This window comes from Sinocyclocheilus rhinocerous, unplaced genomic scaffold, assembly GCF_001515625.1.
Source record: "Sinocyclocheilus rhinocerous isolate Xijiao unplaced genomic scaffold, SAMN03320098_v1.1 scaffold75, whole genome shotgun sequence".
In the NCBI taxonomy this organism is placed as follows: Eukaryota; Metazoa; Chordata; class Actinopteri; order Cypriniformes; family Cyprinidae; genus Sinocyclocheilus; species Sinocyclocheilus rhinocerous.
The window spans coordinates 1,661,844-1,675,253 of record NW_015632455.1 but is presented as its reverse complement, the minus strand read 5'-3'; the positions used below and the strand labels follow the sequence as shown (position 1 = coordinate 1,675,253).

The window sequence follows — 13,410 nt, the reverse complement described above, 5'->3', positions numbered from 1 at the left end:
CCATCACGTCCTCCAATGTCATTCCGAACCTCTTTCATCCATGAAACACAAAATGAGATATTAGGCAGAATGTATAAGCTTTTCTTTTCCATAGAGCTATAGAACACACAATATTTAAGGTAACAAAGTAGTGGAAAAACAACGTAATTTCAGTCTGTTTTTCACATAAAGCTGTTGTATAGATTCAGAAGTCTTGGAGTATAGACCTATAGACCTATATAGATCCTATAGACCAGTTGCATGGCTTTTTAAAGCATTACAGCCCCTGGTCACTATAAACTGTAATTGTATGGGGAAAAAAAGAACATCAAAAAACAAAAAGGTTAGATAGTGTATCCTTAGTTTGTATTATTAGTTGTTCTATTAAGAGACTTAACTGCTGTTTCAAAAAGTATTTATGAAAATATAATATGTTGTTTTAAGTGAAAATGATCCGGTTGTCAATGTAAGTCTGATGTAAGTTTAACATTATCCAAATTAAATTAGCAGTCATTTGCAGTCACGTGATGATGCTTAAATTAGCAGTCAAGTGACGATGTTGAGAAATTTCAATTAGTAAGTTAACGTCTCTTATTTCAGGCAGAATTACTAAATTGTGACGCCGTTTCTTACTGTAGTTGAAAATTAGATGATAGTGTGATGCACAATTCAATACAGTTTTAACTGAGATAATGACAGTGTTTGTTCTTTTGCTAAATAAATCCCTGCAAATAAGCCTAAATCTGAGACAGACATTCGCCACAATACTGCTTCCAAAAATGTATGAGTGCTCCTCAAAAGCACTTCAAAAACTCCTGCATTCAATCTCAGATCTCCAGTCGCTACACAAGAAAACACCAGACCGGCATTTTCAGGCAATCAAGCAGAAGGACTTGCTTTTTCATTCGCTTTCCACAGTATTGCAGAGAGAAAAACTGCAATATCCACTCTTGACCTCTGCTTAGTAGACCTCTGCCACCTCCAACATATTTACCAGCTGTGAGAGAAGAGGAAGAGGATGGCAGCCGAGAGAGATGGAGAAAGCAAAGCAGTAAATGTCAAGATCGAGATGAGAGGCTGAGACATAAAAGCATCAGGTGAATAAGGAATACATAGAGCAATAGACAAGGAGAAAGACATCATGTATATGTGTGTGTGTGTGTGTGAGAGAGAGACAGAGAGAGAGAAAGAAATTAGTTTATTTATTCTGGCTTCTGCCACATGCTTTACTCATTTTAGTTATCATAAAAAATGTATAATCTAACTGCAAAGTAATGGCCTTTAGAGGATTATTTGAATATTCTGTGGTAATCATATACAGTAATCAGTGCCCTTGCAAGTGTGATATTACTCTTATAAAACATTGGACAGCAAGTATGTAGATAAGTAGCCTAACACTAATTGCCTCAGATCTTCATGTGTAGATCTACTTTCTTACACAGAACCGTTGCAACAAGAGCAACATACAGCAGTTTTGCTGCGTTTCAAATGATTCAGTGAATCAATGTTTTAGAATAAATCATCTGAATGGATGATTCAATGACTCGTTCATATCGCCAGTTGCTTGTTTTGTAACTGAATGAATCAGGATTACAGAACAAATCATCTGAATTAATGATTCAGTGATGCTTTCATAAGGACAGTCACTTGTTTGCGTTACTGAAAGAATCAGCGTTGTAGAACAAATTGTTCATCTGAATGAATGACTCAATGACTCATTCATAGCGCCAGTTACTTGTTTCTTTATTGATAGAATCAGCGTTTTAGAATAAATCATCTGAATGGATGAATCAGTGACTCGTTCATATCACCAGTTACTTGTTTTGTAACTGAATGAATCAGCATTGCAGAACAAATCATTTGAATGAATGAATCAATGACTCATTAAGAGCGACTGTTACTTGTTTTGTTACTGAACAAATCAGCATTATGGAACAAATTGTTTGAATGACTAATTCACTGACTCAATCGCTATGAATGAGTCAATGAATCAGTCATTCAAACAATTTGCATTACTGAAGGAATCAGTGTTGTAGAACAAATCATTAATTTGAATAAACCATTCAACGACTCATTCATAGAGGGTCACTGGTTTTGTTACTGAATGATTAATAGTTTTAAATAAATTGCTTGAATGAATGATTCACTGACTCACTCAGAAGTCACTTGTCATCACCTACCATTAATGCATAGACCATTCAAAAGTTTCTTTATTATTTTTTTTTAAAGAAATTAACTCTTTTATTCATCAAGAATATATTTAATTGATGAAAAGTGACAGCAAAGACATTTGAATGCAGTTCATCCAAATAGAATTCAGACTAAACTAGTGTTCTTTTTCAGATTCAGAATTTTAGCGCTCTTGCCCTGTAGGTAAAGATCAAGTGATTAAGCCCAAGTATATATATAAGGACATCATCAAATTTGCATACATTTTACTCAAATATCTCCCTCAGAGATGGGGGATGAAACTTCTATCTAGGCCATCATCCTGAATTATTAAGCAAGTATTTTCATTTAAATCTCTAGAATGCTATTTATTCTAATTCATGCCAGGTCATTACGGCTAGGAAAACATGCTTTGGCACAGTAACGACGTTCTCAGGAAATCATGTGGGTGTATATTTTGATGTTTCTTTTTTTTTCAACTGCCCAGAATTGATCGCTCGCCGGTTTGAAGTGATGACAAGTTCCTAGGACTGGTTTCAGGGTGAGCATGTGTTAAGATTAAAGTGCTAGTAGACCAAATAAGCTCCACGGTTGTGACTGAGGCCTCAGGGGAGATATTGCTCCTCAATCTCATAAAAAAATTAATCTCTGCTGTAGCACCATCTGCTCAAACCGACTAGTGGTTAAAGCGGAAATTACCTGGCTGGATCTCAGCCGCCGTCTGTAGAGCATTCTGACACAGGGAATCGTTAACGCTCAGCTTGAATCCCCAAAAATTGCACTAGTCCTTTGAGTCCGCGTCTGAAGCAACAGTCGGCTCATCCTCGTCCAGGACGGGCATCTGATTAAAATATCACACCTACCAGCCGACAGGTTTGCGGGAAGCCGTGGCTAATTGAGGTTGATTCAAAGCACCAGGGATGGAGGGACAAAAAAATAAAAAATAGGAGCTGGCCATACACCCCTTCTTTCCATTTTAAGCTCCTTTTTATCCATATCTGCATCATGCTTTGAGAATAAGCCTCTCTAGATTGTAGTATCACTTATTCATTGACGCTATTATGAAGCTCAGATTAAACTGCTCCCACTCACGCACATTCAGACAATGCCTCAAAAGGTTGAATTTTTCCTGCCCCTCTGAATCAGATGTCTTGCTGTGTCCTGATTAGGTGAATCTCTTGACAATGTATGATTTCTTGAAGTACCAAAGTGAAGTTTGACACTTTCAGTCAGAAGCTGGTAGAGTTTATATAAGCTTATATGAGGACAGTGATAATTAAAGGAACAGTTTGCGCAAAAATTACCCTCATTAACGTAAACAGGTGTTGTTTTTTCCTTAATGTGGAACACAAAAGATGATATTTTGAGAAATATGTCTTTTTGCTTTTTATCTTTTGTGTTTCACAGAAGAAAGAATATGCAGAGAATCAGATCAAGATCCAGTACACAAAGATGCAACACTACAGTGAAATCTAAATATACAATCAACTAGGAACACTTCATAAACCTGTTTTTTATGCAGTTTTAGTGAGTAATTAGATCAAATTCAGTTTGGTATGACCCAAGCTTCAAAGCATGCTGTGTAACTAGCAGTGTCACAATGTTTAGGATTATTACTAAAAGGAACAGTTCAACCCCAAAATAATTTGCATTAGAACAGATTTGGAGAAATGTAGCATTATATCACTTGCTCACCAATTGATCCTCTGCAGTGAATGGGTGCCATCAGAAGTGGTGAAGAAATGGCAGAGTGGTGTGGATTACTTGTGGATTATTGTGATGTTTTTATCAGCTGTTTGGACTCTCATTCTGACGGCACCCATTCACTGCAGAGCATCCATTGCTGAGCAACTGATGCAATGCTGCATTTCTCCAAATCTGTTCTGAGGAAGAAGCAAACTAATCTACATCTTGTAAGGCCTGAGAGTGAGTACATTTTCAGAAAAGTTAGATTTTTGGGTGAACTAATTTCTTTAATACAACTCAAAATGAGAAGACAGAAAGTTTATTTTCCATATGAGGAACAAGTGGATGATGATTTATACTCCCAAAGCTCCAAAAAAAGAGCAACAAGGAATCATAAATGAAGGAGATAGTTATTTTTGGTGAACCTTCCCTTAAGTGTCAGCACAAGGTTATTTCTGTTAAGTTATTAAAAATCAGCTGATCTTTATACTCATTAGATTTGCTATGTGATTGATGGGATAATGTAAACACGCAGGCCTAATCATCACATTAATATTCATCAAAGTTTAAAATGTTAACGCTAACCCAAAATCATCTCGTTCTCATGTCTTTTTTCGCCTATTTTAAAGAGCCCTTTTCTGAAAAAGGACAAGCAGGATCCTCAGCTTTGATGGTTGTATCTTGATCCGGAGTTTAAAGCCCCAGTTCTGATCTCCACATTTCATGTCAACATTTTTGACCCAGTTTATCTGCTGCTCCACACGAGGCTCTCTGGAGTTTCTAGCATATATTAATGTGAAATACATAAACAGTACACTGGGGGAAAAATAGAGAAGACATGTTTTTGAAAAAAGACAGGTTATCTTGACATATTTGTACTAGTACCTTAATGTCAGTCAGTCTTTTTGAAAAGAGTCCCCTGATAGAGCAGGTATGAGGTGATGCTTGCCGTCTCTTGCTGAGATAGATAGACAGACAGACAGACAGATAGGTAAACAGATACTTTATTTATCCGCAAGAAGAAAAAAAATATATCAGAGATTATACGAAGATACTTTATTTATCCGTAAGAAGAAAAAAATATATCAGAAATTTACAGCCTGGCCCAATTTGCAAAAACATCAAGTGCCTGCATTTGACAATATTATATCCCATTACTTATATATACAGTATATATATATATATAACAATATTATATATATCAAAAAGTAATTATATTTCTTTTGAAGCAGAATGAAAATTGTATAAGAACACTGCTCAAAAGTTGATCAATCTCACTATTTAAATTGATAAAAAAATAACTATTAATTAAATCAAAAACGTGAAATCAATATAAATATCTTCTTTAATATCTTTAAAACACTTGTTTAAAATATTAAATATTTTATTTGTTTACTTGTATGTCATGTGACCATTAACGACATCAGAGAACCGTAAACACATGAATATGTTGTTAGATTACTAAAATATTAACTTAAAATCATAGGAGTTAAAGGCAGGGTATGTGATTTTTCAAAAACACTTTAAAAAACTGATTCGGGCCGAATCGCAAAACAAACTTGTAGCCAATCAGCAATAAGGGGCGTGTCTACTCGTGATGTGGAGGAGAGCGCGTTCAGTGCATGGGACGGACATTAGCCGAGCCGAGCGACAGAGAGATAGAGATGGCGGATAAAAAACAAAAGAGGAAAACGTCTGCGGAACGATAAGGCAAGAAGTAGGACCCGTGTAAATATCGGATCAGCTTTCCAGCGCTGGAGAGAACTCAAGGAGCAGAGGCCTGCGATCGGACGCCGAGGTTGCTTTGTTTCTTTTCAATAGGTGAGTAACACCGTGTCTACAACAGCTAAAGTCTGCCTACACTGGACGCGATCAAACGACCGTTGAAAACCATTTGAAATTTGCGTCATAAATAGAACCCGGTAGCAGTTTTCTGTGGGGGATTTGTTGCACCGCGCCGCTCACGTCCGTAGACACGGTGTAACATTAGTTTTGCTTTGTTTCACAGAAAAAAAAAAAAAAAAGAGTTAAATAGATTTACCTGAACTATAGGTGAATACTACTGAGGTGTAAAATCATACTTCACCATATTCACAACAATTTCAATTGTCTTCTATAAATTTCTCTTGAAAATATTTTGTCATCTTGTTAACAAAGGTAATGTGTAATAATAACTAATAATTTGCCTACTTATATAAATGATATATTATAAAATTATATAATATACTTTTATTTTAATTTAATGTGATGAATAAAGCATGACTTTTCACTGCACTGAATTTATTTTTTGAGTTAAGCCACAGTTTTTGAGGAAACCTTTACAAAGCAAATCAAAAAATCCCAAAAATTGTATTTATATTGCCATGAGAACATTTCAATGAACCATCTCTCCAACTGTCCTCTGAATTCAATATTATGCCACAGGCAGTGATTAAGACTTTGACAAGTAACTCAGTAAAGCACCTCTCTAAGCAACATTGAGCTGATATTGAATTGTCCTACAGCATGTAGGAAAAACATCATTGACAACAGCAAAAATCAATGACTTTCAGTCACATCAACAATCACTTAGTGTGAATAACATTTTAACAATCTAAAGAACCTTTTTCCACTATAAAGAAACTTTTGTGGAATGAAAAGGTTCCATGGATGTTAAAAGAAATGTTCTTCATGGAACCATCAATGCCAATAAAGAACCTTTACTTTTAAAAATGTTCAGTTAAATGATTACAAATTTAAAAACCAAATGAACCGTTAAAAATAGAACGTAATTATATTCATTAGAATATAATTTTTAAGAGTGATACTATGTCAGCAGTTGCATACCAAAGGAATCTGAAAGCATTCCGCCACCGTGAACGATGTTGTCTCATTTTTACACAATTCTTCTCCCAAAATGGAAGTGAAAGGGATTCTAAATTAGCCTGTTTGTCTAAATGACAAGACCTATTGTTTAATGCCAATGCATCTGTCTGTGTCCCTCTCTGTAAGTACAAATCCTCCACTTGCGCTGACCAACCAACAGCCACACTGCAGCACTGATGCCCTTCTATGAAGATCCAATCCAATCAGAGCTCAGAGAATTCGATTGTCTTTCGTACAAGATTGATCGCAAGGCAATTATAGTCAAATGAGAGTTTAATAGTCGCATTGACTGCATTATTAATTGAACAGTACTAATGATGCATGAGCCAGGACTTTGGGTGGAGGCTGAATCTCTACACGCAACGGTCCATTAGCAAGGCCTTCATCTGGGTTGAGTTTTGGTTCGTTTTATTTAATGTGACCTCACTCCATAATGGCTGTTTGTGTTTGTTCCAGCTTGGTTTCCTATTAGCACAGTTGGCTATTCCCTATAAAACCTAATGAACAAGTTACCATAAAGCAACCAAGTTAGATTGAAAATAATAAAGCCTGTGTCAATTTGTCGACTTTGTCTTTGTCTTTTACTATCTTATTTTGCTTCTAGACAACCTCAAATTGTAAAACCCAATGACTTAATGCAAATAATTTGAGGAAACCAATTGCATTAAAAAGTAAAACAAATACTCCTAAAAAAGAACGTTTCTTAATGGTAAATTATAAATATAATTACATAACCTCTATAATTATATAAATAATTTATTAAATATAAATTCTATTCACAAATAAAATTAGAAACATTAACTCAAGCATTAATGCAAATCAAACATTTTTATATTTTATATAAAAAATAAATTTTAATATTTAAAGCTGCAGTCTGTAACTTGGTAGGCTAGAATCTGTGATTACTAAGTATAGGATTCACACCGGTGCGGTGACTGACTGCCACACATACTCCTCAAAACATTAGATTCATCCGCGCTAGAGCCATGCCGACTCACAACCCATGCAAGGAAGATAATTCCGCAAGTAACTGCAATTCCAGGTTTTCAAACAGAGAGGGCGACAAAGAGGCAAAACGTACGAACTGCAGCTTTAACTCCTAGTCAGAAGCAAAGCTTGAGTTCTGCTTAATAATCAGTTATTGAGTTCACAACTTCTTTTCTACTAAGTGCAGTGGGCTTTCAATAATAATTGATTGAAATGCACTTAGTTTAATTTAGTAAGATACAATGCACTATTCTCCTTTAAAAATCTCTATAATACATTAAATGTTTATAATGTATAGGCCCATTAGTAATTTTTTAGAGGTCTTGCAATCTAAAACATCTTATTATGCATTTTTGTTGCAAATGATCTCATAAGTTCTGTTTTAAGACAGATCTCACAGAAGTGCAGTGGGCTTTCAATAATAATTGATTGAAATGCACTTAGTTTAATTTAGTAAGATACAATGCACTATTCTCCTTTAAAAATCTCTATAATACATTAAATGTTTATAATGTATAGGCCCATTAGTAATTTTTTAGAGGTCTTGCAATCTAAAACATCTTATTATGCATTTTTGTTGCAAATGATCTCATAAGTTCTGTTTTAAGACAGATCTCACAGGCAGACCTTCAAGTTCTCACTTTTAGCATCAAAAACAGCAGGAATTCAGACTGGAAAGACATCCATAGCTGAAAAATGCTTCCCGTCACCACTAAAGGGCCTGGTAATTTTTGGTAGCGCATGAATTCCACTGCAGAAATAGCTACTTAACACACCACGGCTTAATGGTTTAATCCAGTTGAGCACTGAAGGCAATAGAAGGCCCATTAGTAACTTTTTAGAGGTCTTGCAATCTAAAACATCTTATTATGCATTTTTGTTGCAAATGATCTCATAAGTTCTGTTTTAAGACAGATCTCACAGGCAGACCTTCAAGTTCTCACTTTTTTTTCCTCAGTTGGTCAGAACAAACGTGGCAGACTTGTTACTTACTTGTTCAGATGACAATATACAGTGAAAATTCTTATTTGGGTCATATTCCAAGACGTAGGCTAGAATCTGTGATTACTAAGTATAGGATTCACACCGGTGCGGTGACTGACTGCCACACATACTCCTCAAAACATTAGATTCATCCGCGCTAGAGCCATGCCGACTCACAACCCATGCAAGGAAGATAATTCCGCAAGTAACTGCAATTCCAGGTTTTCAAACAGAGAGGGCGACAAAGAGGCAAAACGTACGAACTGCAGCTTTAACTCCTAGTCAGAAGCAAAGCTTGAGTTCTGCTTAATAATCAGTTATTGAGTTCACAACTTCTTTTCTACTAAGTGCAGTGGGCTTTCAATAATAATTGAGTGAAATGCACTTAGTTTAATTTAGTAAGATACAATGCACTATTCTCCTTTAAAAATCTCTATAATACATTAAATGTTTATAATGTATAGGCCCATTAGTAATTTTTTAGAGGTCTTGCAATCTAAAACATCTTATTATGCATTTTTGTTGCAAATGATCTCATAAGTTCTGTTTTAAGACAGATCTCACAGGCAGACCTTCAAGTTCTCACTTTTAGCATCAAAAACAGCAGGAATTCAGACTGGAAAGACATCCATAGCTGAAAAATGCTTCCCGTCTCCACTAAAGGGCCTGGTAATTTTTGGTAGCGCATGAATTCCACTGCAGAAATAGCTACTTAACACACCACGGCTTAATGGTTTAATCCAGTTGAGCACTGAAGGCAATAGAAGGCACAGCGGCAAATAAGATATCCTGACACTGTAAATGAATTCAACCCCTTGGGGTGACGTCTAAAGTGGGTCTGAGCGCAGGCTCTTATTAGTACTTTGGGGCTCGTAGAGAGCTCTCCTTGAATTATCCAGATCAATTACACTTGTAATGATCTCAAATCAGCAACAACCAAGCAGAACTTGATGCAGAAGAACGGTTTGACTTTGGAAGTGGAGTTCATTTTATAGGTGGTTTGTTATATAGTTGTGTAAGATTATACAGAAGAAGTTCCAACATTTCTGTACCTGAATGTTTGATCAAAGCTCAGTTATGCAGTTTCTATGCCATACACATCACCTAGTCACTAAAACAACAATAAAAACCATTTCTTAGTCAGTCCCGCCCCCAAATTCACACCATAGGTTAAGTCAAAGTTGTGTTGCCGAATACATGTAAAATAAAAAAAATAAATAAACATAAAATAAAGATAAATGTGACTTCATGAGATAGATAGTATATTCTCATATATATATACAGTATATTATATGTGTAGTGATATGATACAATTTTAATTGATAATTAATAATATGATTAAACTATTTAATACATTACTTAATATTAATATATATTAAACTGTATATATTTATTATAGTTACATATAGTTAAATATATATTTATATATACATAGACACTCACACATAAGGACTTACTCTGATTTTTATTCATAGATGAGCAATAGAGTATTTTTATATAGTTTCAAATACTGTCTAATGATTAGATTATACAGTATAAACACATTGTAAACTATATAGAATAATACAATTATATTTACTTATATAATATTTATACAATATAGATATTATATTGCTGACATAACATGTATAACATATATAACAAGCTTTCTATTGCCAAGTATTGAATACTTTGGTTCATTTCTACCAGTGTCAAAGATTAGCTTGTTAGTTTTAGTAGTTTGCCCTTGCTGGTAGATGCTTTAACTACCTTCATTCTCTCAGTCATTCAAAATTAGTAGTGCATTCTGACAAAATATATTTTCTGACAACTATTTCAAGTTTTTTATTATTATTATTATTATTTATTTATTTATTTGCTAGACAGAGTCGCATTTGATGCCTCAGGATAGTTACTAATGATGTGTTCAGGATTGTGCATATTCTTCTTAATGCTATCAGCCAATCAGTGAAACCTGCTGGCCAAGAGATGATTTTCCTGCAGTTCTAGAGTCACAAATAATCTCATTTACGCCCATGAGCAAAGATGAACACGTGCAGGTCATGTGACTGCATTGTATGCGCTAGCCATCTCACAGAAAAGGTAAAGTCTGCATCATTATTTTCCTGTCAAAAAATCTGCCCTTCCAGTGTTTTTCGCTGAAGACTAACTAACTCAGTAAGCAGAGGCTCACCCACAGGAGCTGCTTTGAATGCTGTGACGTATGAAGCCAAACATCAGAGCTGAAATATCTGCGGTTTATTCGTCTCTTGTCGCACACGCAGGGCTGTGTCCTATTTAACGAATGGCTGGATGCATTCTCAGAGACGCTGCAGTTAATAAAGGTCACTGCGAGGAGGTGTGACTGGCCCAGTATGTGTGTGTGTGTGTGTGTGTGTGTGTGTGACCAGGCTTGGGGAGTAACGGAATACATGTAACGGCGTTACGTAATCAGGATACAAAAATCTAGTAACTGTAATCCGTTACAGTTACATAAAAAAAAACAAAGTATTCAGATTACAGTTACATTTTGTAAAAAGTGGAAATACTATCAGAATTACATTGGTTTCATTAAAAATTAAATGAGTATTTTGACATAACGCTATATATTTAGCGCTGCTTCATCATACAGTAGTTCCTGGTTCCTGACTCGCGTGAGCCACCTGCTGGTGCATGCGCAAATAACACCCGTTTACAATTATTCTCCTCAAAGGCGGGATGAGATGCTGCTACAGTTAATTAATTACGATGACATCACCAAAAATGGCTGCCCACTGCTCCGGGTGTGTGTTCACGGTGTGTGTGTGTTCACTGCTGTGTGTGTGCACTTTGGATGGGATAAATGCAGAGCACTAATTCCGAGTATGGGTCACCATACTTGGCCACATGCCACGTCACTTTTAAATAAAGGTGACTTGACTTGACGATGCTTCCTGCTATCATGTCTGGAAATTTCACAGTTATTTTGTCTTCAAAAAGGATAAAGGAAATAACATAGCTGTACAGCGTAGGCTATGCATGAAGACTTGCTTTAACAAAGGCTACTCAACCAACTTGAACATTTGCAGGTACGACTAGCATGGAAATCACCATGTTAGCTAAAATTTAGAGTTTGTTAGTGATTTAGAATTCCATGGTGTGCATGACTGTAGTTGTGTGTCTGTTTTCTAGTGGAAAATGAGCTGGAAAATGTCTGACTAGCCAGAGAGAGAACCACAATACAGTACTATTGAAAAGAATAGAATACAATAATATAAATAAAACAAATATAACATAACACAACTGAAAAGATGAAGGCAATCTAATAGAACAACATTCCAAAAAGGGAGGGGGGAGGTGGGGGGGGTTCACAGCAGTGCAGTAGAAGAACCATTTTGGGTTCCCCAAAGAACTGTTCTAAAATCTGCTCAAAATATCAAAATGTTTGATATCCTCCAACTGGATGGAATCAAAGTCTGAAGCTAAAAATCAGAGTCTGTGACCATCATACACTACGTGATTTTATCTTACTTAAATCTGCAGACTGGCTCTGACATTCAGCAACAAGCATAGACTTATCCAGACTGTAAATCGGGGGAAAATCGGGGCAAATACATATATATCTATAGTGTATTCCAGCCTTTAAAAATGGAGCATAATTATGTTAATTGTAATAGAAAAGTATAAAATAGTACAGTTAGAATAGAATATAGAATACATGTTTGATAAACCTATTTTCTTCCCACTTGTACAATTGAACTCTGTGCTGTGCTGTAAATCCTGCAACTAATTTCGTGTTTATGGCCAAAAATGACTGGCCTTTTAAAAATTGTGTGTAAATCTCTCATTATGCTATACTTGACCACACGTCCCATCCTATCCTATCCAATATTAAATTCCATTCCTTTCCTTAATTCCATTCCTAGGTTTTTTTTTTGTGCAAGTTCAGATCAATGAGGCCTACAATCAATCAGTTTCAAAAAGAAATACAAAACTATGTGCTAACTGAAAGAAATCAAGTTGCTAAAAAGATTGAATACAATATTTGGTAATAATAAATCATAAGAAAATTATAAATATTTTTTGTAGGCCAGCAATTTTTGACTGGCAACACCACAAGTGTAACAAGATGGAATATATATATATGTATGTAGCGTCTGGACCAATTAGACACACAATTTTTTTAGTTATATTTAACAAATACTCTGTAAAACCCTTCAGTCAACAAACCAACTATGAGGGTCTATGGACCCTTCACCCGAAATTAATCTAACACCTCAGAAAGGCAGAACAGGCCTCTGGTTCCATGGCAACCAATGCTGATATCACTGGTTTTATTGCCCAAAGGAATGCGGGCAGAGCACAATTCATTTACCCTCAGGAAAGACACACAATGCCCATAAAAATGGACTCTTCTCTAATCAATTCATAGAGAAACCTTTCTGTGAATGAACACACATCTCCTCAGGACATTGTGTATACCATTACTGTTCTTGTATATTTCTTCTGCTAAGTCTTCTGCTAAAACCTTCTGATTGCGGCCCGTGTGGAGAGCCTGAGCCGGTGCGGGCGTGCCCGGTGGGCTCCAACAAATAGCCAGTCAGTCTGCGGTTCTGTTAAATACGGAGAAGATGAGGATGTGAGCTAGAAGTCTTCTGTACCTTAAGTCTGCGCCAGGCCTCGGCCTTGACTTTCCATTCACCAAAGATCCTAGGATCTCAGCTGATGTCTCTCTTAGCTCTTTTTCACTTTCCACTGGGAAGAAACTCCCAATCACCATCA

The 13,410-nt window shown here is 35.9% G+C and overlaps 1 long non-coding RNA gene across 1 annotated transcript in view; it reads right to left on the bottom strand.

The window, feature by feature from the left end:
* Positions 1-4,074: 4,074 nt before the first annotated feature.
* LOC107742336 (uncharacterized) overlaps positions 4,075-13,410 on the bottom strand; it is a 19,083-nt gene continuing 9,747 nt past the window's right edge. Inside the window, exons 2-3 of the long non-coding RNA XR_001640300.1 lie at positions 4,720-4,792; positions 4,075-4,614 (exon numbers count right to left, since the gene is read on the bottom strand). This is a non-coding gene — a long non-coding RNA (uncharacterized LOC107742336). The remainder of the gene's footprint in view (positions 4,615-4,719; positions 4,793-13,410) is intronic.